Below are 27,847 nucleotides of genomic sequence, written 5' to 3'. Positions count from 1 at the left end.
GGATTTCCCATCCATCAATGGATGGTAAATTTTGTTTTTATCATTCACTGACCACAGATACCAATGCATGGTCAAGCAACAGCAATGACACACCCTTGTGTATAGGCATGAGACCCTCACGTCATTTAACAGGATTCAGCACCACCCACAAGACAGCTACCTGTCATGTCATGTCAAACCTGCACAGGTGTGCTAGATTATTATTATTTAGTTTTATTTTATTTTTTTACACCAATCAGTGTGCAAACATGGTCATTAAAACGCTAAATGAATAGACGTTCATAAACCAGTCAGTGCAACTCATCATTTTGGTCTCCAATTCTCAAACTCAAATTCTCACCCACGGCGGATTAAATGAGAATCTTTCTTGTTTAACACTGGAATGGGGTGGTGCACTGTTCACTACCCGAATATACTGCCACATCGGGTCAATGCATAGGGCGACAGAAGCAAGCTTCCAAATCAGCTCCCTTTCTCAAAAATCCATTTAATTTATGGTCCCCAGATAGGGAACGTATGTATCAGTATGTGCTCACAAGTCACCCAAGTGCAAGTATTCACACAAAAAAAAACGTGCCTCAGGATGCGATCTGTCGCAAGATCCTTTCTTTTTTTACACTTGATCTAAGCCAAAAGGCCTAGAGGGGATAACCGGGAAAGGGGTGGACCCAACCATGTCCCCTTCATGAGCACTCACATTACTCATAGGAATGGAAGGAAGGCTGGCAGCCAACCAGCCTCCCATACACTCTCTGGGTGGGTGGCAGTCAGCCACCCATACATACATACAGCACAGGCTAAACCCACATCATCACTTAAAAAAAGGACAGGCGACCATTGCACTCTGATGGAGCATTTAGCAATGCAATCCATAGCCTGGCTTTTGCCTGAACCCCCATCACTCCTCCTCTTGCATATAAGACAATATTTCAGATCTGCATATGAAAACAACACGCCTACCTTTGTTGCACATAGCTGCCTGCCTGTCTCTAGTTACCCCACTGGCTGTAGCTGCGTCCCTTCCGACATGGAATAACACCAACTGTAACGATAAACTGAAAATTAACAGTATAAACCTGCATCATTTTGGACTCTGGTATTTGCTGAATCCGGGTGACCTGACAATCGATGGTGGTGCCGCTGGTGATTCTGGCCTTCTTGGAATCTGTTGGGCCTATGTGTTAGCTCACACATCACTTGGGTATCCATGGTAACTACCACAACATGGTCATCTGCAGTTTACATCTAGCCCGTGGCATTGAATGGCATTTTAAAAGTGCTAAGGGTCCTGGTGCAATAATCCTCCCATGAGGATCAGCCTCAACGGCTTTGTAGATTGCACTCATGTCAGCAACTCCATATACATTTTTTTTTCTTCATGCTTCTTTCTTCATCCTTTTTTCTTTCTGTCATTCAGACTTTCATTCATTCGATCTCTCTCACTCACTTGCTTTAACTCATTTGTTCTCACTCACTCACTCACTCACTCAATCACTCACTCACTCATTCACTCTCACTCACTCTCACTCTCTCACTCACTCGCTCACTAAGTCAGTCTCTCTCTCTCTCTCTCTCTTTTTCTTTTTATATATATTTTTTTCCGTCTTCTTCTTCTTCTTCTTCTTCTTCAGACCCTGTCATAGCACTAATGCCTTTCCAATACCACCAGCAGATGGAGACACTCCATTGCAACATTGGTTGTGAGCAGCAGTTTCTAAAAACAAATGCCTCATGGCGGATTTCCCATCCATCAATGGATGGTAAATTTTGTTTTTATCATTCACTGACCACAGATACCAATGCATGGTCAAGCAACAGCAATGACACACCCTTGTGTATAGGCATGAGACCCTCACGTCATTTAACAGGATTCAGCACCACCCACAAGACAGCTACCTGTCATGTCATGTCAAACCTGCACAGGTGTGCTAGATTATTATTATTTAGTTTTATTTTATTTTTTTACACCAATCAGTGTGCAAACATGGTCATTAAAACGCTAAATGAATAGACGTTCATAAACCAGTCAGTGCAACTCATCATTTTGGTCTCCAATTCTCAAACTCAAATTCTCACCCACGGAGGATTAAATGAGAATCTTTCTTGTTTAACACTGGAATGGGGTGGTGCACTGTTCACTACCCGAATATACTGCCACATCGGGTCAATGCATAGGGTGACAGAAGCAAGCTTCCAAATCAGCTCCCTTTCTCAAAAATCCATTTAATTTATGGTCCCCAGATAGGGAACGTATGTATCAGTATGTGCTCACAAGTCACCCAAGTGCAAGTATTCACACAAAAAAAAACGTGCCTCAGGATGCGATCTGTCGCAAGATCCTTTCTTTTTTTACACTTGATCTAAGCCAAAAGGCCTAGAGGGGATAACCGGGAAAGGGGTGGACCCAACCATGTCCCCTTCATGAGCACTCACATTACTCATAGGAATGGAAGGAAGGCTGGCAGCCAACCAGCCTCCCATACACTCTCTGGGTGGGTGGCAGTCAGCCACCCATACATACATACAGCACAGGCTAAACCCACATCATCACTTAAAAAAAGGACAGGCGACCATTGCACTCTGATGGAGCATTTAGCAATGCAATCCATAGCCTGGCTTTTGCCTGAACCCCCATCACTCCTCCTCTTGCATATAAGACAATATTTCAGATCTGCATATGAAAACAACACGCCTACCTTTGTTGCACATAGCTGCCTGCCTGTCTCTAGTTACCCCACTGGCTGTAGCTGCGTCCCTTCCGACATGGAATAACACCAACTGTAACGATAAACTGAAAATTAACAGTATAAACCTGCATCATTTTGGACTCTGGTATTTGCTGAATCCGGGTGACCTGACAATCGATGGTGGTGCCGCTGGTGATTCTGGCCTTCTTGGAATCTGTTGGGCCTATGTGTTAGCTCACACATCACTTGGGTATCCATGGTAACTACCACAACATGGTCATCTGCAGTTTACATCTAGCCCGTGGCATTGAATGGCATTTTAAAAGTGCTAAGGGTCCTGGTGCAATAATCCTCCCATGAGGATCAGCCTCAACGGCTTTGTAGATTGCACTCATGTCAGCAACTCCATATACATTTTTTTTTCTTCATGCTTCTTTCTTCATCCTTTTTTCTTTCTGTCATTCAGACTTTCATTCATTCGATCTCTCTCACTCACTTGCTTTAACTCATTTGTTCTCACTCACTCACTCACTCACTCAATCACTCACTCACTCATTCACTCTCACTCACTCTCACTCTCTCACTCACTCGCTCACTAAGTCAGTCTCTCTCTCTCTCTCTCTCTTTTTCTTTTTATATATATTTTTTTCCGTCTTCTTCTTCTTCTTCTTCTTCTTCTTCTTCTTCTTCTTCTTCAGACCCTGTCATAGCACTAATGCCTTTCCAATACCACCAGCAGATGGAGACACTCCATTGCAACATTGGTTGTGAGCAGCAGTTTCTAAAAACAAATGCCTCATGGCGGATTTCCCATCCATCAATGGATGGTAAATTTTGTTTTTATCATTCACTGACCACAGATACCAATGCATGGTCAAGCAACAGCAATGACACACCCTTGTGTATAGGCATGAGACCCTCACGTCATTTAACAGGATTCAGCACCACCCACAAGACAGCTACCTGTCATGTCATGTCAAACCTGCACAGGTGTGCTAGATTATTATTATTTAGTTTTATTTTATTTTTTTACACCAATCAGTGTGCAAACATGGTCATTAAAACGCTAAATGAATAGACGTTCATAAACCAGTCAGTGCAACTCATCATTTTGGTCTCCAATTCTCAAACTCAAATTCTCACCCACGGAGGATTAAATGAGAATCTTTCTTGTTTAACACTGGAATGGGGTGGTGCACTGTTCACTACCCGAATATACTGCCACATCGGGTCAATGCATAGGGTGACAGAAGCAAGCTTCCAAATCAGCTCCCTTTCTCAAAAATCCATTTAATTTATGGTCCCCAGATAGGGAACGTATGTATCAGTATGTGCTCACAAGTCACCCAAGTGCAAGTATTCACACAAAAAAAAACGTGCCTCAGGATGCGATCTGTCGCAAGATCCTTTCTTTTTTTACACTTGATCTAAGCCAAAAGGCCTAGAGGGGATAACCGGGAAAGGGGTGGACCCAACCATGTCCCCTTCATGAGCACTCACATTACTCATAGGAATGGAAGGAAGGCTGGCAGCCAACCAGCCTCCCATACACTCTCTGGGTGGGTGGCAGTCAGCCACCCATACATACATACAGCACAGGCTAAACCCACATCATCACTTAAAAAAAGGACAGGCGACCATTGCACTCTGATGGAGCATTTAGCAATGCAATCCATAGCCTGGCTTTTGCCTGAACCCCCATCACTCCTCCTCTTGCATATAAGACAATATTTCAGATCTGCATATGAAAACAACACGCCTACCTTTGTTGCACATAGCTGCCTGCCTGTCTCTAGTTACCCCACTGGCTGTAGCTGCGTCCCTTCCGACATGGAATAACACCAACTGTAACGATAAACTGAAAATTAACAGTATAAACCTGCATCATTTTGGACTCTGGTATTTGCTGAATCCGGGTGACCTGACAATCGATGGTGGTGCCGCTGGTGATTCTGGCCTTCTTGGAATCTGTTGGGCCTATGTGTTAGCTCACACATCACTTGGGTATCCATGGTAACTACCACAACATGGTCATCTGCAGTTTACATCTAGCCCGTGGCATTGAATGGCATTTTAAAAGTGCTAAGGGTCCTGGTGCAATAATCCTCCCATGAGGATCAGCCTCAACGGCTTTGTAGATTGCACTCATGTCAGCAACTCCATATACATTTTTTTTTCTTCATGCTTCTTTCTTCATCCTTTTTTCTTTCTGTCATTCAGACTTTCATTCATTCGATCTCTCTCACTCACTTGCTTTAACTCATTTGTCCTCACTCACTCACTCAATCACTCACTCACTCATTCACTCTCACTCACTCTCACTCTCTCACTCACTCGCTCACTAAGTCAGTCTCTCTCTCTCTCTCTCTCTTTTTCTTTTTATATATATTTTTTTCCGTCTTCTTCTTCTTCTTCTTCTTCTTCTTCTTCTTCAGACCCTGTCATAGCACTAATGCCTTTCCAATACCACCAGCAGATGGAGACACTCCATTGCAACATTGGTTGTGAGCAGCAGTTTCTAAAAACAAATGCCTCATGGCGGATTTCCCATCCATCAATGGATGGTAAATTTTGTTTTTATCATTCACTGACCACAGATACCAATGCATGGTCAAGCAACAGCAATGACACACCCTTGTGTATAGGCATGAGACCCTCACGTCATTTAACAGGATTCAGCACCACCCACAAGACAGCTACCTGTCATGTCATGTCAAACCTGCACAGGTGTGCTAGATTATTATTATTTAGTTTTATTTTATTTTTTTACACCAATCAGTGTGCAAACATGGTCATTAAAACGCTAAATGAATAGACGTTCATAAACCAGTCAGTGCAACTCATCATTTTGGTCTCCAATTCTCAAACTCAAATTCTCACCCACGGAGGATTAAATGAGAATCTTTCTTGTTTAACACTGGAATGGGGTGGTGCACTGTTCACTACCCGAATATACTGCCACATCGGGTCAATGCATAGGGCGACAGAAGCAAGCTTCCAAATCAGCTCCCTTTCTCAAAAATCCATTTAATTTATGGTCCCCAGATAGGGAACGTATGTATCAGTATGTGCTCACAAGTCACCCAAGTGCAAGTATTCACACAAAAAAAAACGTGCCTCAGGATGCGGTCTGTCGCAAGATCCTTTCTTTTTTTACACTTGATCTAAGCCAAAAGGCCTAGAGGGGATAACCGGGAAAGGGGTGGACCCAACCATGTCCCCTTCATGAGCACTCACATTACTCATAGGAATGGAAGGAAGGCTGGCAGCCAACCAGCCTCCCATACACTCTCTGGGTGGGTGGCAGTCAGCCACCCATACATACATACAGCACAGGCTAAACCCACATCATCACTTAAAAAAAGGACAGGCGACCATTGCACTCTGATGGAGCATTTAGCAATGCAATCCATAGCCTGGCTTTTGCCTGAACCCCCATCACTCCTCCTCTTGCATATAAGACAATATTTCAGATCTGCATATGAAAACAACACGCCTACCTTTGTTGCACATAGCTGCCTGCCTGTCTCTAGTTACCCCACTGGCTGTAGCTGCGTCCCTTCCGACATGGAATAACAACAACTGTAACGATAAACTGAAAATTAACAGTATAAACCTGCATCATTTTGGACTCTGGTATTTGCTGAATCCGGGTGACCTGACAATCGATGGTGGTGCCGCTGGTGATTCTGGCCTTCTTGGAATCTGTTGGGCCTATGTGTTAGCTCACACATCACTTGGGTATCCATGGTAACTACCACAACATGGTCATCTGCAGTTTACATCTAGCCCGTGGCATTGAATGGCATTTTAAAAGTGCTAAGGGTCCTGGTGCAATAATCCTCCCATGAGGATCAGCCTCAACGGCTTTGTAGATTGCACTCATGTCAGCAACTCCATATACATTTTTTTTTCTTCATGCTTCTTTCTTCATCCTTTTTTCTTTCTGTCATTCAGACTTTCATTCATTCGATCTCTCTCACTCACTTGCTTTAACTCATTTGTTCTCACTCACTCACTCACTCACTCAATCACTCACTCACTCATTCACTCTCACTCACTCTCACTCTCTCACTCACTCGCTCACTAAGTCAGTCTCTCTCTCTCTCTCTTTCTTTTTCTTTTTATATATATTTTTTTCCGTCTTCTTCTTCTTCTTCTTCTTCTTCTTCTTCTTCAGACCCTGTCATAGCACTAATGCCTTTCCAATACCACCAGCAGATGGAGACACTCCATTGCAACATTGGTTGTGAGCAGCAGTTTCTAAAAACAAATGCCTCATGGCGGATTTCCCATCCATCAATGGATGGTAAATTTTGTTTTTATCATTCACTGACCACAGATACCAATGCATGGTCAAGCAACAGCAATGACACACCCTTGTGTATAGGCATGAGACCCTCACGTCATTTAACAGGATTCAGCACCACCCACAAGACAGCTACCTGTCATGTCATGTCAAACCTGCACAGGTGTGCTAGATTATTATTATTTAGTTTTATTTTATTTTTTTACACCAATCAGTGTGCAAACATGGTCATTAAAACGCTAAATGAATAGACGTTCATAAACCAGTCAGTGCAACTCATCATTTTGGTCTCCAATTCTCAAACTCAAATTCTCACCCACGGAGGATTAAATGAGAATCTTTCTTGTTTAACACTGGAATGGGGTGGTGCACTGTTCACTACCCGAATATACTGCCACATCGGGTCAATGCATAGGGCGACAGAAGCAAGCTTCCAAATCAGCTCCCTTTCTCAAAAATCCATTTAATTTATGGTCCCCAGATAGGGAACGTATGTATCAGTATGTGCTCACAAGTCACCCAAGTGCAAGTATTCACACAAAAAAAAACGTGCCTCAGGATGCGATCTGTCGCAAGATCCTTTCTTTTTTTACACTTGATCTAAGCCAAAAGGCCTAGAGGGGATAACCGGGAAAGGGGTGGACCCAACCATGTCCCCTTCATGAGCACTCACATTACTCATAGGAATGGAAGGAAGGCTGGCAGCCAACCAGCCTCCCATACACTCTCTGGGTGGGTGGCAGTCAGCCACCCATACATACATACAGCACAGGCTAAACCCACATCATCACTTAAAAAAAGGACAGGCGACCATTGCACTCTGATGGAGCATTTAGCAATGCAATCCATAGCCTGGCTTTTGCCTGAACCCCCATCACTCCTCCTCTTGCATATAAGACAATATTTCAGATCTGCATATGAAAACAACACGCCTACCTTTGTTGCACATAGCTGCCTGCCTGTCTCTAGTTACCCCACTGGCTGTAGCTGCGTCCCTTCCGACATGGAATAACACCAACTGTAACGATAAACTGAAAATTAACAGTATAAACCTGCATCATTTTGGACTCTGGTATTTGCTGAATCCGGGTGACCTGACAATCGATGGTGGTGCCGCTGGTGATTCTGGCCTTCTTGGAATCTGTTGGGCCTATGTGTTAGCTCACACATCACTTGGGTATCCATGGTAACTACCACAACATGGTCATCTGCAGTTTACATCTAGCCCGTGGCATTGAATGGCATTTTAAAAGTGCTAAGGGTCCTGGTGCAATAATCCTCCCATGAGGATCAGCCTCAACGGCTTTGTAGATTGCACTCATGTCAGCAACTCCATATACATTTTTTTTTCTTCATGCTTCTTTCTTCATCCTTTTTTCTTTCTGTCATTCAGACTTTCATTCATTCGATCTCTCTCACTCACTTGCTTTAACTCATTTGTTCTCACTCACTCACTCACTCAATCACTCACTCACTCATTCACTCTCACTCACTCTCACTCTCTCACTCACTCGCTCACTAAGTCAGTCTCTCTCTCTCTCTCTTTTTCTTTTTATATATATTTTTTTCCGTCTTCTTCTTCTTCTTCTTCAGACCCTGTCATAGCACTAATGCCTTTCCAATACCACCAGCAGATGGAGACACTCCATTGCAACATTGGTTGTGAGCAGCAGTTTCTAAAAACAAATGCCTCATGGCGGATTTCCCATCCATCAATGGATGGTAAATTTTGTTTTTATCATTCACTGACCACAGATACCAATGCATGGTCAAGCAACAGCAATGACACACCCTTGTGTATAGGCATGAGACCCTCACGTCATTTAACAGGATTCAGCACCACCCACAAGACAGCTACCTGTCATGTCATGTCAAACCTGCACAGGTGTGCTAGATTATTATTATTTAGTTTTATTTTATTTTTTTACACCAATCAGTGTGCAAACATGGTCATTAAAACGCTAAATGAATAGACGTTCATAAACCAGTCAGTGCAACTCATCATTTTGGTCTCCAATTCTCAAACTCAAATTCTCACCCACGGAGGATTAAATGAGAATCTTTCTTGTTTAACACTGGAATGGGGTGGTGCACTGTTCACTACCCGAATATACTGCCACATCGGGTCAATGCATAGGGCGACAGAAGCAAGCTTCCAAATCAGCTCCCTTTCTCAAAAATCCATTTAATTTATGGTCCCCAGATAGGGAACGTATGTATCAGTATGTGCTCACAAGTCACCCAAGTGCAAGTATTCACACAAAAAAAAACGTGCCTCAGGATGCGATCTGTCGCAAGATCCTTTCTTTTTTTACACTTGATCTAAGCCAAAAGGCCTAGAGGGGATAACCGGGAAAGGGGTGGACCCAACCATGTCCCCTTCATGAGCACTCACATTACTCATAGGAATGGAAGGAAGGCTGGCAGCCAACCAGCCTCCCATACACTCTCTGGGTGGGTGGCAGTCAGCCACCCATACATACATACAGCACAGGCTAAACCCACATCATCACTTAAAAAAAGGACAGGCGACCATTGCACTCTGATGGAGCATTTAGCAATGCAATCCATAGCCTGGCTTTTGCCTGAACCCCCATCACTCCTCCTCTTGCATATAAGACAATATTTCAGATCTGCATATGAAAACAACACGCCTACCTTTGTTGCACATAGCTGCCTGCCTGTCTCTAGTTACCCCACTGGCTGTAGCTGCGTCCCTTCCGACATGGAATAACACCAACTGTAACGATAAACTGAAAATTAACAGTATAAACCTGCATCATTTTGGACTCTGGTATTTGCTGAATCCGGGTGACCTGACAATCGATGGTGGTGCCGCTGGTGATTCTGGCCTTCTTGGAATCTGTTGGGCCTATGTGTTAGCTCACACATCACTTGGGTATCCATGGTAACTACCACAACATGGTCATCTGCAGTTTACATCTAGCCCGTGGCATTGAATGGCATTTTAAAAGTGCTAAGGGTCCTGGTGCAATAATCCTCCCATGAGGATCAGCCTCAACGGCTTTGTAGATTGCACTCATGTCAGCAACTCCATATACATTTTTTTTTCTTCATGCTTCTTTCTTCATCCTTTTTTCTTTCTGTCATTCAGACTTTCATTCATTCGATCTCTCTCACTCACTTGCTTTAACTCATTTGTTCTCACTCACTCACTCACTCAATCACTCACTCACTCATTCACTCTCACTCACTCTCACTCTCTCACTCACTCGCTCACTAAGTCAGTCTCTCTCTCTCTCTCTCTCTTTTTCTTTTTATATATATTTTTTTCCGTCTTCTTCTTCTTCTTCTTCTTCTTCAGACCCTGTCATAGCACTAATGCCTTTCCAATACCACCAGCAGATGGAGACACTCCATTGCAACATTGGTTGTGAGCAGCAGTTTCTAAAAACAAATGCCTCATGGCGGATTTCCCATCCATCAATGGATGGTAAATTTTGTTTTTATCATTCACTGACCACAGATACCAATGCATGGTCAAGCAACAGCAATGACACACCCTTGTGTATAGGCATGAGACCCTCACGTCATTTAACAGGATTCAGCACCACCCACAAGACAGCTACCTGTCATGTCATGTCAAACCTGCACAGGTGTGCTAGATTATTATTATTTAGTTTTATTTAATTTTTTTACACCAATCAGTGTGCAAACATGGTCATTAAAACGCTAAATGAATAGACGTTCATAAACCAGTCAGTGCAACTCATCATTTTGGTCTCCAATTCTCAAACTCAAATTCTCACCCACGGAGGATTAAATGAGAATCTTTCTTGTTTAACACTGGAATGGGGTGGTGCACTGTTCACTACCCGAATATACTGCCACATCGGGTCAATGCATAGGGCGACAGAAGCAAGCTTCCAAATCAGCTCCCTTTCTCAAAAATCCATTTAATTTATGGTCCCCAGATAGGGAACGTATGTATCAGTATGTGCTCACAAGTCACCCAAGTGCAAGTATTCACACAAAAAAAAACGTGCCTCAGGATGCGATCTGTCGCAAGATCCTTTCTTTTTTTACACTTGATCTAAGCCAAAAGGCCTAGAGGGGATAACCGGGAAAGGGGTGGACCCAACCATGTCCCCTTCATGAGCACTCACATTACTCATAGGAATGGAAGGAAGGCTGGCAGCCAACCAGCCTCCCATACACTCTCTGGGTGGGTGGCAGTCAGCCACCCATACATACATACAGCACAGGCTAAACCCACATCATCACTTAAAAAAAGGACAGGCGACCATTGCACTCTGATGGAGCATTTAGCAATGCAATCCATAGCCTGGCTTTTGCCTGAACCCCCATCACTCCTCCTCTTGCATATAAGACAATATTTCAGATCTGCATATGAAAACAACACGCCTACCTTTGTTGCACATAGCTGCCTGCCTGTCTCTAGTTACCCCACTGGCTGTAGCTGCGTCCCTTCCGACATGGAATAACACCAACTGTAACGATAAACTGAAAATTAACAGTATAAACCTGCATCATTTTGGACTCTGGTATTTGCTGAATCCGGGTGACCTGACAATCGATGGTGGTGCCGCTGGTGATTCTGGCCTTCTTGGAATCTGTTGGGCCTATGTGTTAGCTCACACATCACTTGGGTATCCATGGTAACTACCACAACATGGTCATCTGCAGTTTACATCTAGCCCGTGGCATTGAATGGCATTTTAAAAGTGCTAAGGGTCCTGGTGCAATAATCCTCCCATGAGGATCAGCCTCAACGGCTTTGTAGATTGCACTCATGTCAGCAACTCCATATACATTTTTTTTTCTTCATGCTTCTTTCTTCATCCTTTTTTCTTTCTGTCATTCAGACTTTCATTCATTCGATCTCTCTCACTCACTTGCTTTAACTCATTTGTTCTCACTCACTCACTCACTCACTCAATCACTCACTCATTCACTCTCACTCACTCTCACTCTCTCACTCACTCGCTCACTAAGTCAGTCTCTCTCTCTCTCTCTCTCTCTTTTTCTTTTTATATATATTTTTTTCCGTCTTCTTCTTCTTCTTCTTCTTCTTCTTCTTCTTCAGACCCTGTCATAGCACTAATGCCTTTCCAATACCACCAGCAGATGGAGACACTCCATTGCAACATTGGTTGTGAGCAGCAGTTTCTAAAAACAAATGCCTCATGGCGGATTTCCCATCCATCAATGGATGGTAAATTTTGTTTTTATCATTCACTGACCACAGATACCAATGCATGGTCAAGCAACAGCAATGACACACCCTTGTGTATAGGCATGAGACCCTCACGTCATTTAACAGGATTCAGCACCACCCACAAGACAGCTACCTGTCATGTCATGTCAAACCTGCACAGGTGTGCTAGATTATTATTATTTAGTTTTATTTTATTTTTTTACACCAATCAGTGTGCAAACATGGTCATTAAAACGCTAAATGAATAGACGTTCATAAACCAGTCAGTGCAACTCATCATTTTGGTCTCCAATTCTCAAACTCAAATTCTCACCCACGGAGGATTAAATGAGAATCTTTCTTGTTTAACACTGGAATGGGGTGGTGCACTGTTCACTACCCGAATATACTGCCACATCGGGTCAATGCATAGGGCGACAGAAGCAAGCTTCCAAATCAGCTCCCTTTCTCAAAAATCCATTTAATTTATGGTCCCCAGATAGGGAACGTATGTATCAGTATGTGCTCACAAGTCACCCAAGTGCAAGTATTCACACAAAAAAAAACGTGCCTCAGGATGCGATCTGTCGCAAGATCCTTTCTTTTTTTACACTTGATCTAAGCCAAAAGGCCTAGAGGGGATAACCGGGAAAGGGCTGGACCCAACCATGTCCCCTTCATGAGCACTCACATTACTCATAGGAATGGAAGGAAGGCTGGCAGCCAACCAGCCTCCCATACACTCTCTGGGTGGGTGGCAGTCAGCCACCCATACATACATACAGCACAGGCTAAACCCACATCATCACTTAAAAAAAGGACAGGCGACCATTGCACTCTGATGGAGCATTTAGCAATGCAATCCATAGCCTGGCTTTTGCCTGAACCCCCATCACTCCTCCTCTTGCATATAAGACAATATTTCAGATCTGCATATGAAAACAACACGCCTACCTTTGTTGCACATAGCTGCCTGCCTGTCTCTAGTTACCCCACTGGCTGTAGCTGCGTCCCTTCCGACATGGAATAACACCAACTGTAACGATAAACTGAAAATTAACAGTATAAACCTGCATCATTTTGGACTCTGGTATTTGCTGAATCCGGGTGACCTGACAATCGATGGTGGTGCCGCTGGTGATTCTGGCCTTCTTGGAATCTGTTGGGCCTATGTGTTAGCTCACACATCACTTGGGTATCCATGGTAACTACCACAACATGGTCATCTGCAGTTTACATCTAGCCCGTGGCATTGAATGGCATTTTAAAAGTGCTAAGGGTCCTGGTGCAATAATCCTCCCATGAGGATCAGCCTCAACGGCTTTGTAGATTGCACTCATGTCAGCAACTCCATATACATTTTTTTTTCTTCATGCTTCTTTCTTCATCCTTTTTTCTTTCTGTCATTCAGACTTTCATTCATTCGATCTCTCTCACTCACTTGCTTTAACTCATTTGTTCTCACTCACTCACTCACTCACTCAATCACTCACTCACTCATTCACTCTCACTCACTCTCACTCTCTCACTCACTCGCTCACTAAGTCAGTCTCTCTCTCTCTCTCTCTCTTTTTCTTTTTATATATATTTTTTTCCGTCTTCTTCTTCTTCTTCTTCTTCTTCTTCTTCTTCTTCAGACCCTGTCATAGCACTAATGCCTTTCCAATACCACCAGCAGATGGAGACACTCCATTGCAACATTGGTTGTGAGCAGCAGTTTCTAAAAACAAATGCCTCATGGCGGATTTCCCATCCATCAATGGATGGTAAATTTTGTTTTTATCATTCACTGACCACAGATACCAATGCATGGTCAAGCAACAGCAATGACACACCCTTGTGTATAGGCATGAGACCCTCACGTCATTTAACAGGATTCAGCACCACCCACAAGACAGCTACCTGTCATGTCATGTCAAACCTGCACAGGTGTGCTAGATTATTATTATTTAGTTTTATTTTATTTTTTTACACCAATCAGTGTGCAAACATGGTCATTAAAACGCTAAATGAATAGACGTTCATAAACCAGTCAGTGCAACTCATCATTTTGGTCTCCAATTCTCAAACTCAAATTCTCACCCACGGAGGATTAAATGAGAATCTTTCTTGTTTAACACTGGAATGGGGTGGTGCACTGTTCACTACCCAAATATACTGCCACATCGGGTCAATGCATAGGGCGACAGAAGCAAGCTTCCAAATCAGCTCCCTTTCTCAAAAATCCATTTAATTTATGGTCCCCAGATAGGGAACGTATGTATCAGTATGTGCTCACAAGTCACCCAAGTGCAAGTATTCACACAAAAAAAAACGTGCCTCAGGATGCGATCTGTCGCAAGATCCTTTCTTTTTTTACACTTGATCTAAGCCAAAAGGCCTAGAGGGGATAACCGGGAAAGGGGTGGACCCAACCATGTCCCCTTCATGAGCACTCACATTACTCATAGGAATGGAAGGAAGGCTGGCAGCCAACCAGCCTCCCATACACTCTCTGGGTGGGTGGCAGTCAGCCACCCATACATACATACAGCACAGGCTAAACCCACATCATCACTTAAAAAAAGGACAGGCGACCATTGCACTCTGATGGAGCATTTAGCAATGCAATCCATAGCCTGGCTTTTGCCTGAACCCCCATCACTCCTCCTCTTGCATATAAGACAATATTTCAGATCTGCATATGAAAACAACACGCCTACCTTTGTTGCACATAGCTGCCTGCCTGTCTCTAGTTACCCCACTGGCTGTAGCTGCGTCCCTTCCGACATGGAATAACACCAACTGTAACGATAAACTGAAAATTAACAGTATAAACCTGCATCATTTTGGACTCTGGTATTTGCTGAATCCGGGTGACCTGACAATCGATGGTGGTGCCGCTGGTGATTCTGGCCTTCTTGGAATCTGTTGGGCCTATGTGTTAGCTCACACATCACTTGGGTATCCATGGTAACTACCACAACATGGTCATCTGCAGTTTACATCTAGCCCGTGGCATTGAATGGCATTTTAAAAGTGCTAAGGGTCCTGGTGCAATAATCCTCCCATGAGGATCAGCCTCAACGGCTTTGTAGATTGCACTCATGTCAGCAACTCCATATACATTTTTTTTTCTTCATGCTTCTTTCTTCATCCTTTTTTCTTTCTGTCATTCAGACTTTCATTCATTCGATCTCTCTCACTCACTTGCTTTAACTCATTTGTTCTCACTCACTCACTCACTCACTCAATCACTCACTCACTCATTCACTCTCACTCACTCTCACTCTCTCACTCACTCGCTCACTAAGTCAGTCTCTCTCTCTCTCTCTCTCTTTTTCTTTTTATATATATTTTTTTCCGTCTTCTTCTTCTTCTTCTTCTTCTTCAGACCCTGTCATAGCACTAATGCCTTTCCAATACCACCAGCAGATGGAGACACTCCATTGCAACATTGGTTGTGAGCAGCAGTTTCTAAAAACAAATGCCTCATGGCGGATTTCCCATCCATCAATGGATGGTAAATTTTGTTTTTATCATTCACTGACCACAGATACCAATGCATGGTCAAGCAACAGCAATGACACACCCTTGTGTATAGGCATGAGACCCTCACGTCATTTAACAGGATTCAGCACCACCCACAAGACAGCTACCTGTCATGTCATGTCAAACCTGCACAGGTGTGCTAGATTATTATTATTTAGTTTTATTTTATTTTTTTACACCAATCAGTGTGCAAACATGGTCATTAAAACGCTAAATGAATAGACGTTCATAAACCAGTCAGTGCAACTCATCATTTTGGTCTCCAATTCTCAAACTCAAATTCTCACCCACGGAGGATTAAATGAGAATCTTTCTTGTTTAACACTGGAATGGGGTGGTGCACTGTTCACTACCCGAATATACTGCCACATCGGGTCAATGCATAGGGCGACAGAAGCAAGCTTCCAAATCAGCTCCCTTTCTCAAAAATCCATTTAATTTATGGTCCCCAGATAGGGAACGTATGTATCAGTATGTGCTCACAAGTCACCCAAGTGCAAGTATTCACACAAAAAAAAACGTGCCTCAGGATGCGATCTGTCGCAAGATCCTTTCTTTTTTTACACTTGATCTAAGCCAAAAGGCCTAGAGGGGATAACCGGGAAAGGGGTGGACCCAACCATGTCCCCTTCATGAGCACTCACATTACTCATAGGAATGGAAGGAAGGCTGGCAGCCAACCAGCCTCCCATACACTCTCTGGGTGGGTGGCAGTCAGCCACCCATACATACATACAGCACAGGCTAAACCCACATCATCACTTAAAAAAAGGACAGGCGACCATTGCACTCTGATGGAGCATTTAGCAATGCAATCCATAGCCTGGCTTTTGCCTGAACCCCCATCACTCCTCCTCTTGCATATAAGACAATATTTCAGATCTGCATATGAAAACAACACGCCTACCTTTGTTGCACATAGCTGCCTGCCTGTCTCTAGTTACCCCACTGGCTGTAGCTGCGTCCCTTCCGACATGGAATAACACCAACTGTAACGATAAACTGAAAATTAACAGTATAAACCTGCATCATTTTGGACTCTGGTATTTGCTGAATCCGGGTGACCTGACAATCGATGGTGGTGCCGCTGGTGATTCTGGCCTTCTTGGAATCTGTTGGGCCTATGTGTTAGCTCACACATCACTTGGGTATCCATGGTAACTACCACAACATGGTCATCTGCAGTTTACATCTAGCCCGTGGCATTGAATGGCATTTTAAAAGTGCTAAGGGTCCTGGTGCAATAATCCTCCCATGAGGATCAGCCTCAACGGCTTTGTAGATTGCACTCATGTCAGCAACTCCATATACATTTTTTTTTCTTCATGCTTCTTTCTTCATCCTTTTTTCTTTCTGTCATTCAGACTTTCATTCATTCGATCTCTCTCACTCACTTGCTTTAACTCATTTGTTCTCACTCACTCACTCACTCACTCAATCACTCACTCACTCATTCACTCTCACTCACTCTCACTCTCTCACTCACTCGCTCACTAAGTCAGTCTCTCTCTCTCTCTCTCTCTTTTTCTTTTTATATATATTTTTTTCCGTCTTCTTCTTCTTCTTCTTCTTCTTCAGACCCTGTCATAGCACTAATGCCTTTCCAATACCACCAGCAGATGGAGACACTCCATTGCAACATTGGTTGTGAGCAGCAGTTTCTAAAAACAAATGCCTCATGGCGGATTTCCCATCCATCAATGGATGGTAAATTTTGTTTTTATCATTCACTGACCACAGATACCAATGCATGGTCAAGCAACAGCAATGACACACCCTTGTGTATAGGCATGAGACCCTCACGTCATTTAACAGGATTCAGCACCACCCACAAGACAGCTACCTGTCATGTCATGTCAAACCTGCACATGTGTGCTAGATTATTATTATTTAGTTTTATTTTATTTTTTTACACCAATCAGTGTGCAAACATGGTCATTAAAACGCTAAATGAATAGACGTTCATAAACCAGTCAGTGCAACTCATCATTTTGGTCTCCAATTCTCAAACTCAAATTCTCACCCACGGAGGATTAAATGAGAATCTTTCTTGTTTAACACTGGAATGGGGTGGTGCACTGTTCACTACCCGAATATACTGCCACATCGGGTCAATGCATAGGGCGACAGAAGCAAGCTTCCAAATCAGCTCCCTTTCTCAAAAATCCATTTAATTTATGGTCCCCAGATAGGGAACGTATGTATCAGTATGTGCTCACAAGTCACCCAAGTGCAAGTATTCACACAAAAAAAAAACGTGCCTCAGGATGCGATCTGTCGCAAGATCCTTTCTTTTTTTACACTTGATCTAAGCCAAAAGGCCTAGAGGGGATAACCGGGAAAGGGGTGGACCCAACCATGTCCCCTTCATGAGCACTCACATTACTCATAGGAATGGAAGGAAGGCTGGCAGCCAACCAGCCTCCCATACACTCTCTGGGTGGGTGGCAGTCAGCCACCCATACATACATACAGCACAGGCTAAACCCACATCATCACTTAAAAAAAGGACAGGCGACCATTGCACTCTGATGGAGCATTTAGCAATGCAATCCATAGCCTGGCTTTTGCCTGAACCCCCATCACTCCTCCTCTTGCATATAAGACAATATTTCAGATCTGCATATGAAAACAACACGCCTACCTTTGTTGCACATAGCTGCCTGCCTGTCTCTAGTTACCCCACTGGCTGTAGCTGCGTCCCTTCCGACATGGAATAACACCAACTGTAACGATAAACTGAAAATTAACAGTATAAACCTGCATCATTTTGGACTCTGGTATTTGCTGAATCCGGGTGACCTGACAATCGATGGTGGTGCCGCTGGTGATTCTGGCCTTCTTGGAATCTGTTGGGCCTATGTGTTAGCTCACACATCACTTGGGTATCCATGGTAACTACCACAACATGGTCATCTGCAGTTTACATCTAGCCCGTGGCATTGAATGGCATTTTAAAAGTGCTAAGGGTCCTGGTGCAATAATCCTCCCATGAGGATCAGCCTCAACGGCTTTGTAGATTGCACTCATGTCAGCAACTCCATATACATTTTTTTTTCTTCATGCTTCTTTCTTCATCCTTTTTTCTTTCTGTCATTCAGACTTTCATTCATTCGATCTCTCTCACTCACTTGCTTTAACTCATTTGTTCTCACTCACTCACTCACTCAATCACTCACTCACTCATTCACTCTCACTCACTCTCACTCTCTCACTCACTCGCTCACTAAGTCAGTCTCTCTCTCTCTCTCTCTCTTTTTCTTTTTATATATATTTTTTTCCGTCTTCTTCTTCTTCTTCTTCTTCTTCTTCTTCTTCAGACCCTGTCATAGCACTAATGCCTTTCCAATACCACCAGCAGATGGAGACACTCCATTGCAACATTGGTTGTGAGCAGCAGTTTCTAAAAACAAATGCCTCATGGCGGATTTCCCATCCATCAATGGATGGTAAATTTTGTTTTTATCATTCACTGACCACAGATACCAATGCATGGTCAAGCAACAGCAATGACACACCCTTGTGTATAGGCATGAGACCCTCACGTCATTTAACAGGATTCAGCACCACCCACAAGACAGCTACCTGTCATGTCATGTCAAACCTGCACAGGTGTGCTAGATTATTATTATTTAGTTTTATTTTATTTTTTTACACCAATCAGTGTGCAAACATGGTCATTAAAACGCTAAATGAATAGACGTTCATAAACCAGTCAGTGCAACTCATCATTTTGGTCTCCAATTCTCAAACTCAAATTCTCACCCACGGAGGATTAAATGAGAATCTTTCTTGTTTAACACTGGAATGGGGTGGTGCACTGTTCACTACCCGAATATACTGCCACATCGGGTCAATGCATAGGGCGACAGAAGCAAGCTTCCAAATCAGCTCCCTTTCTCAAAAATCCATTTAATTTATGGTCCCCAGATAGGGAACGTATGTATCAGTATGTGCTCACAAGTCACCCAAGTGCAAGTATTCACACAAAAAAAAACGTGCCTCAGGATGCAATCTGTCGCAAGATCCTTTCTTTTTTTACACTTGATCTAAGCCAAAAGGCCTAGAGGGGATAACCGGGAAAGGGGTGGACCCAACCATGTCCCCTTCATGAGCACTCACATTACTCATAGGAATGGAAGGAAGGCTGGCAGCCAACCAGCCTCCCATACACTCTCTGGGTGGGTGGCAGTCAGCCACCCATACATACATACAGCACAGGCTAAACCCACATCATCACTTAAAAAAAGGACAGGCGACCATTGCACTCTGATGGAGCATTTAGCAATGCAATCCATAGCCTGGCTTTTGCCTGAACCCCCATCACTCCTCCTCTTGCATATAAGACAATATTTCAGATCTGCATATGAAAACAACACGCCTACCTTTGTTGCACATAGCTGCCTGCCTGTCTCTAGTTACCCCACTGGCTGTAGCTGCGTCCCTTCCGACATGGAATAACACCAACTGTAACGATAAACTGAAAATTAACAGTATAAACCTGCATCATTTTGGACTCTGGTATTTGCTGAATCCGGGTGACCTGACAATCGATGGTGGTGCCGCTGGTGATTCTGGCCTTCTTGGAATCTGTTGGGCCTATGTGTTAGCTCACACATCACTTGGGTATCCATGGTAACTACCACAACATGGTCATCTGCAGTTTACATCTAGCCCGTGGCATTGAATGGCATTTTAAAAGTGCTAAGGGTCCTGGTGCAATAATCCTCCCATGAGGATCAGCCTCAACGGCTTTGTAGATTGCACTCATGTCAGCAACTCCATATACATTTTTTTTTCTTCATGCTTCTTTCTTCATCCTTTTTTCTTTCTGTCATTCAGACTTTCATTCATTCGATCTCTCTCACTCACTTGCTTTAACTCATTTGTTCTCACTCACTCACTCACTCACTCAATCACTCACTCACTCATTCACTCTCACTCACTCTCACTCTCTCACTCACTCGCTCACTAAGTCAGTCTCTCTCTCTCTCTCTCTCTTTTTCTTTTTATATATATTTTTTTCCGTCTTCTTCTTCTTCTTCTTCTTCTTCTTCTTCAGACCCTGTCATAGCACTAATGCCTTTCCAATACCACCAGCAGATGGAGACACTCCATTGCAACATTGGTTGTGAGCAGCAGTTTCTAAAAACAAATGCCTCATGGCGGATTTCCCATCCATCAATGGATGGTAAATTTTGTTTTTATCATTCACTGACCACAGATACCAATGCATGGTCAAGCAACAGCAATGACACACCCTTGTGTATAGGCATGAGACCCTCACGTCATTTAACAGGATTCAGCACCACCCACAAGACAGCTACCTGTCATGTCATGTCAAACCTGCACAGGTGTGCTAGATTATTATTATTTAGTTTTATTTTATTTTTTTACACCAATCAGTGTGCAAACATGGTCATTAAAACGCTAAATGAATAGACGTTCATAAACCAGTCAGTGCAACTCATCATTTTGGTCTCCAATTCTCAAACTCAAATTCTCACCCACGGAGGATTAAATGAGAATCTTTCTTGTTTAACACTGGAATGGGGTGGTGCACTGTTCACTACCCGAATATACTGCCACATCGGGTCAATGCATAGGGCGACAGAAGCAAGCTTCCAAATCAGCTCCCTTTCTCAAAAATCCATTTAATTTATGGTCCCCAGATAGGGAACGTATGTATCAGTATGTGCTCACAAGTCACCCAAGTGCAAGTATTCACACAAAAAAAAACGTGCCTCAGGATGCGATCTGTCGCAAGATCCTTTCTTTTTTTACACTTGATCTAAGCCAAAAGGCCTAGAGGGGATAACCGGGAAAGGGGTGGACCCAACCATGTCCCCTTCATGAGCACTCACATTACTCATAGGAATGGAAGGAAGGCTGGCAGCCAACCAGCCTCCCATACACTCTCTGGGTGGGTGGCAGTCAGCCACCCATACATACATACAGCACAGGCTAAACCCACATCATCACTTAAAAAAAGGACAGGCGACCATTGCACTCTGATGGAGCATTTAGCAATGCAATCCATAGCCTGGCTTTTGCCTGAACCCCCATCACTCCTCCTCTTGCATATAAGACAATATTTCAGATCTGCATATGAAAACAACACGCCTACCTTTGTTGCACATAGCTGCCTGCCTGTCTCTAGTTACCCCACTGGCTGTAGCTGCGTCCCTTCCGACATGGAATAACACCAACTGTAACGATAAACTGAAAATTAACAGTATAAACCTGCATCATTTTGGACTCTGGTATTTGCTGAATCCGGGTGACCTGACAATCGATGGTGGTGCCGCTGGTGATTCTGGCCTTCTTGGAATCTGTTGGGCCTATGTGTTAGCTCACACATCACTTGGGTATCCATGGTAACTACCACAACATGGTCATCTGCAGTTTACATCTAGCCCGTGGCATTGAATGGCATTTTAAAAGTGCTAAGGGTCCTGGTGCAATAATCCTCCCATGAGGATCAGCCTCAACGGCTTTGTAGATTGCACTCATGTCAGCAACTCCATATACATTTTTTTTTCTTCATGCTTCTTTCTTCATCCTTTTTTCTTTCTGTCATTCAGACTTTCATTCATTCGATCTCTCTCACTCACTTGCTTTAACTCATTTGTTCTCACTCACTCACTCACTCAATCACTCACTCACTCATTCACTCTCACTCACTCTCACTCTCTCACTCACTCGCTCACTAAGTCAGTCTCTCTCTCTCTCTCTCTCTCTTTTTCTTTTTATATATATTTTTTTCCGTCTTCTTCTTCTTCTTCTTCTTCTTCTTCTTCTTCTTCTTCAGACCCTGTCATAGCACTAATGCCTTTCCAATACCACCAGCAGATGGAGACACTCCATTGCAACATTGGTTGTGAGCAGCAGTTTCTAAAAACAAATGCCTCATGGCGGATTTCCCATCCATCAATGGATGGTAAATTTTGTTTTTATCATTCACTGACCACAGATACCAATGCATGGTCAAGCAACAGCAATGACACACCCTTGTGTATAGGCATGAGACCCTCACGTCATTTAACAGGATTCAGCACCACCCACAAGACAGCTACCTGTCATGTCATGTCAAACCTGCACAGGTGTGCTAGATTATTATTATTTAGTTTTATTTTATTTTTTTACACCAATCAGTGTGCAAACATGGTCATTAAAACGCTAAATGAATAGACGTTCATAAACCAGTCAGTGCAACTCATCATTTTGGTCTCCAATTCTCAAACTCAAATTCTCACCCACGGAGGATTAAATGAGAATCTTTCTTGTTTAACACTGGAATGGGGTGGTGCACTGTTCACTACCCGAATATACTGCCACATCGGGTCAATGCATAGGGCGACAGAAGCAAGCTTCCAAATCAGCTCCCTTTCTCAAAAATCCATTTAATTTATGGTCCCCAGATAGGGAACGTATGTATCAGTATGTGCTCACAAGTCACCCAAGTGCAAGTATTCACACAAAAAAAAACGTGCCTCAGGATGCGATCTGTCGCAAGATCCTTTCTTTTTTTACACTTGATCTAAGCCAAAAGGCCTAGAGGGGATAACCGGGAAAGGGGTGGACCCAACCATGTCCCCTTCATGAGCACTCACATTACTCATAGGAATGGAAGGAAGGCTGGCAGCCAACCAGCCTCCCATACACTCTCTGGGTGGGTGGCAGTCAGCCACCCATACATACATACAGCACAGGCTAAACCCACATCATCACTTAAAAAAAGGACAGGCGACCATTGCACTCTGATGGAGCATTTAGCAATGCAATCCATAGCCTGGCTTTTGCCTGAACCCCCATCACTCCTCCTCTTGCATATAAGACAATATTTCAGATCTGCATATGAAAACAACACGCCTACCTTTGTTGCACATAGCTGCCTGCCTGTCTCTAGTTACCCCACTGGCTGTAGCTGCGTCCCTTCCGACATGGAATAACACCAACTGTAACGATAAACTGAAAATTAACAGTATAAACCTGCATCATTTTGGACTCTGGTATTTGCTGAATCCGGGTGACCTGACAATCGATGGTGGTGCCGCTGGTGATTCTGGCCTTCTTGGAATCTGTTGGGCCTATGTGTTAGCTCACACATCACTTGGGTATCCATGGTAACTACCACAACATGGTCATCTGCAGTTTACATCTAGCCCGTGGCATTGAATGGCATTTTAAAAGTGCTAAGGGTCCTGGTGCAATAATCCTCCCATGAGGATCAGCCTCAACGGCTTTGTAGATTGCACTCATGTCAGCAACTCCATATACATTTTTTTTTCTTCATGCTTCTTTCTTCATCCTTTTTTCTTTCTGTCATTCAGACTTTCATTCATTCGATCTCTCTCACTCACTTGCTTTAACTCATTTGTTCTCACTCACTCACTCACTCACTCACTCAATCACTCACTCACTCATTCACTCTCACTCACTCTCACTCTCTCACTCACTCGCTCACTAAGTCAGTCTCTCTCTCTCTCTCTCTCTTTTTCTTTTTATATATATTTTTTTCCGTCTTCTTCTTCTTCTTCTTCTTCTTCTTCTTCAGACCCTGTCATAGCACTAATGCCTTTCCAATACCACCAGCAGATGGAGACACTCCATTGCAACATTGGTTGTGAGCAGCAGTTTCTAAAAACAAATGCCTCATGGCGGATTTCCCATCCATCAATGGATGGTAAATTTTGTTTTTATCATTCACTGACCACAGATACCAATGCATGGTCAAGCAACAGCAATGACACACCCTTGTGTATAGGCATGAGACCCTCACGTCATTTAACAGGATTCAGCACCACCCACAAGACAGCTACCTGTCATGTCATGTCAAACCTGCACAGGTGTGCTAGATTATTATTATTTAGTTTTATTTTATTTTTTTACACCAATCAGTGTGCAAACATGGTCATTAAAACGCTAAATGAATAGACGTTCATAAACCAGTCAGTGCAACTCATCATTTTGGTCTCCAATTCTCAAACTCAAATTCTCACCCACGGAGGATTAAATGAGAATCTTTCTTGTTTAACACTGGAATGGGGTGGTGCACTGTTCACTACCCGAATATACTGCCACATCGGGTCAATGCATGGGGCGACAGAAGCAAGCTTCCAAATCAGCTCCCTTTCTCAAAAATCCATTTAATTTATGGTCCCCAGATAGGGAACGTATGTATCAGTATGTGCTCACAAGTCACCCAAGTGCAAGTATTCACACAAAAAAAAACGTGCCTCAGGATGCGATCTGTCGCAAGATCCTTTCTTTTTTTACACTTGATCTAAGCCAAAAGGCCTAGAGGGGATAACCGGGAAAGGGGTGGACCCAACCATGTCCCCTTCATGAGCACTCACATTACTCATAGGAATGGAAGGAAGGCTGGCAGCCAACCAGCCTCCCATACACTCTCTGGGTGGGTGGCAGTCAGCCACCCATACATACATACAGCACAGGCTAAACCCACATCATCACTTAAAAAAAGGACAGGCGACCATTGCACTCTGATGGAGCATTTAGCAATGCAATCCATAGCCTGGCTTTTGCCTGAACCCCCATCACTCCTCCTCTTGCATATAAGACAATATTTCAGATCTGCATATGAAAACAACACGCCTACCTTTGTTGCACATAGCTGCCTGCCTGTCTCTAGTTACCCCACTGGCTGTAGCTGCGTCCCTTCCGACATGGAATAACACCAACTGTAACGATAAACTGAAAATTAACAGTATAAACCTGCATCATTTTGGACTCTGGTATTTGCTGAATCCGGGTGACCTGACAATCGATGGTGGTGCCGCTGGTGATTCTGGCCTTCTTGGAATCTGTTGGGCCTATGTGTTAGCTCACACATCACTTGGGTATCCATGGTAACTACCACAACATGGTCATCTGCAGTTTACATCTAGCCCGTGGCATTGAATGGCATTTTAAAAGTGCTAAGGGTCCTGGTGCAATAATCCTCCCATGAGGATCAGCCTCAACGGCTTTGTAGATTGCACTCATGTCAGCAACTCCATATACATTTTTTTTTCTTCATGCTTCTTTCTTCATCCTTTTTTCTTTCTGTCATTCAGACTTTCATTCATTCGATCTCTCTCACTCACTTGCTTTAACTCATTTGTTCTCACTCACTCACTCACTCAATCACTCACTCACTCATTCACTCTCACTCACTCTCACTCTCTCACTCACTCGCTCACTAAGTCAGTCTCTCTCTCTCTCTCTCTCTCTTTTTCTTTTTATATATATTTTTTTCCGTCTTCTTCTTCTTCTTCTTCTTCTTCTTCAGACCCTGTCATAGCACTAATGCCTTTCCAATACCACCAGCAGATGGAGACACTCCATTGCAACATTGGTTGTGAGCAGCAGTTTCTAAAAACAAATGCCTCATGGCGGATTTCCCATCCATCAATGGATGGTAAATTTTGTTTTTATCATTCACTGACCACAGATACCAATGCATGGTCAAGCAACAGCAATGACACACCCTTGTGTATAGGCATGAGACCCTCACGTCATTTAACAGGATTCAGCACCACCCACAAGACAGCTACCTGTCATGTCATGTCAAACCTGCACAGGTGTGCTAGATTATTATTATTTAGTTTTATTTTATTTTTTTACACCAATCAGTGTGCAAACATGGTCATTAAAACGCTAAATGAATAGACGTTCATAAACCAGTCAGTGCAACTCATCATTTTGGTCTCCAATTCTCAAACTCAAATTCTCACCCACGGAGGATTAAATGAGAATCTTTCTTGTTTAACACTGGAATGGGGTGGTGCACTGTTCACTACCCGAATATACTGCCACATCGGGTCAATGCATAGGGCGACAGAAGCAAGCTTCCAAATCAGCTCCCTTTCTCAAAAATCCATTTAATTTATGGTCCCCAGATAGGGAACGTATGTATCAGTATGTGCTCACAAGTCACCCAAGTGCAAGTATTCACACAAAAAAAAACGTGCCTCAGGATGCGATCTGTCGCAAGATCCTTTCTTTTTTTACACTTGATCTAAGCCAAAAGGCCTAGAGGGGATAACCGGGAAAGGGGTGGACCCAACCATGTCCCCTTCATGAGCACTCACATTACTCATAGGAATGGAAGGAAGGCTGGCAGCCAACCAGCCTCCCATACACTCTCTGGGTGGGTGGCAGTCAGCCACCCATACATACATACAGCACAGGCTAAACCCACATCATCACTTAAAAAAAGGACAGGCGACCATTGCACTCTGATGGAGCATTTAGCAATGCAATCCATAGCCTGGCTTTTGCCTGAACCCCCATCACTCCTCCTCTTGCATATAAGACAATATTTCAGATCTGCATATGAAAACAACACGCCTACCTTTGTTGCACATAGCTGCCTGCCTGTCTCTAGTTACCCCACTGGCTGTAGCTGCGTCCCTTCCGACATGGAATAACACCAACTGTAACGATAAACTGAAAATTAACAGTATAAACCTGCATCATTTTGGACTCTGGTATTTGCTGAATCCGGGTGACCTGACAATCGATGGTGGTGCCGCTGGTGATTCTGGCCTTCTTGGAATCTGTTGGGCCTATGTGTTAGCTCACACATCACTTGGGTATCCATGGTAACTACCACAACATGGTCATCTGCAGTTTACATCTAGCCCGTGGCATTGAATGGCATTTTAAAAGTGCTAAGGGTCCTGGTGCAATAATCCTCCCATGAGGATCAGCCTCAACGGCTTTGTAGATTGCACTCATGTCAGCAACTCCATATACATTTTTTTTTCTTCATGCTTCTTTCTTCATCCTTTTTTCTTTCTGTCATTCAGACTTTCATTCATTCGATCTCTCTCACTCACTTGCTTTAACTCATTTGTTCTCACTCACTCACTCACTCACTCACTCAATCACTCACTCACTCATTCACTCTCACTCACTCTCACTCTCTCACTCACTCGCTCACTAAGTCAGTCTCTCTCTCTCTCTCTCTCTTTTTCTTTTTATATATATTTTTTTCCGTCTTCTTCTTCTTCTTCTTCTTCTTCTTCTTCTTCTTCAGACCCTGTCATAGCACTAATGCCTTTCCAATACCACCAGCAGATGGAGACACTCCATTGCAACATTGGTTGTGAGCAGCAGTTTCTAAAAACAAAT

General features: G+C 43.4%; 16 pseudogenes; all 16 read right to left on the bottom strand.

Annotated features, from left to right (window-relative positions):
• Window positions 1-385: 385 nt before the first annotated feature.
• LOC130305612 (U2 spliceosomal RNA) lies at window positions 386-649 on the bottom strand (annotated as a pseudogene).
• A 1,472-nt stretch (window positions 650-2,121) lies between these two features.
• Window positions 2,122-2,385, bottom strand: LOC130305563 (U2 spliceosomal RNA; annotated as a pseudogene).
• A 1,490-nt stretch (window positions 2,386-3,875) lies between these two features.
• LOC130305561 (U2 spliceosomal RNA) lies at window positions 3,876-4,139 on the bottom strand (annotated as a pseudogene).
• Window positions 4,140-5,612: 1,473 nt separating this feature from the next.
• Window positions 5,613-5,876, bottom strand: LOC130305613 (U2 spliceosomal RNA; annotated as a pseudogene).
• A 1,481-nt stretch (window positions 5,877-7,357) lies between these two features.
• LOC130305611 (U2 spliceosomal RNA) lies at window positions 7,358-7,621 on the bottom strand (annotated as a pseudogene).
• A 1,458-nt stretch (window positions 7,622-9,079) lies between these two features.
• LOC130305609 (U2 spliceosomal RNA) lies at window positions 9,080-9,343 on the bottom strand (annotated as a pseudogene).
• Window positions 9,344-10,811: 1,468 nt separating this feature from the next.
• Window positions 10,812-11,075, bottom strand: LOC130305608 (U2 spliceosomal RNA; annotated as a pseudogene).
• Window positions 11,076-12,554: 1,479 nt separating this feature from the next.
• LOC130305607 (U2 spliceosomal RNA) lies at window positions 12,555-12,818 on the bottom strand (annotated as a pseudogene).
• Window positions 12,819-14,302: 1,484 nt separating this feature from the next.
• Window positions 14,303-14,566, bottom strand: LOC130305565 (U2 spliceosomal RNA; annotated as a pseudogene).
• Window positions 14,567-16,038: 1,472 nt separating this feature from the next.
• Window positions 16,039-16,302, bottom strand: LOC130305606 (U2 spliceosomal RNA; annotated as a pseudogene).
• A 1,472-nt stretch (window positions 16,303-17,774) lies between these two features.
• Window positions 17,775-18,039, bottom strand: LOC130305556 (U2 spliceosomal RNA; annotated as a pseudogene).
• Window positions 18,040-19,516: 1,477 nt separating this feature from the next.
• LOC130305610 (U2 spliceosomal RNA) lies at window positions 19,517-19,780 on the bottom strand (annotated as a pseudogene).
• Window positions 19,781-21,258: 1,478 nt separating this feature from the next.
• Window positions 21,259-21,522, bottom strand: LOC130305605 (U2 spliceosomal RNA; annotated as a pseudogene).
• Window positions 21,523-23,007: 1,485 nt separating this feature from the next.
• LOC130305604 (U2 spliceosomal RNA) lies at window positions 23,008-23,271 on the bottom strand (annotated as a pseudogene).
• Window positions 23,272-24,753: 1,482 nt separating this feature from the next.
• Window positions 24,754-25,017, bottom strand: LOC130305576 (U2 spliceosomal RNA; annotated as a pseudogene).
• A 1,473-nt stretch (window positions 25,018-26,490) lies between these two features.
• On the bottom strand, window positions 26,491-26,754 carry LOC130305603 (U2 spliceosomal RNA; annotated as a pseudogene).
• Window positions 26,755-27,847: the final 1,093 nt, after the last annotated feature.

This window comes from Hyla sarda, unplaced genomic scaffold (genome assembly GCF_029499605.1).
Source record: "Hyla sarda isolate aHylSar1 unplaced genomic scaffold, aHylSar1.hap1 scaffold_1321, whole genome shotgun sequence".
In the NCBI taxonomy this organism is placed as follows: Eukaryota; Metazoa; Chordata; class Amphibia; order Anura; family Hylidae; genus Hyla; species Hyla sarda.
Note: the sequence above shows the minus strand (reverse complement) of the source record. Positions and strands in the feature narration are given on the sequence as shown.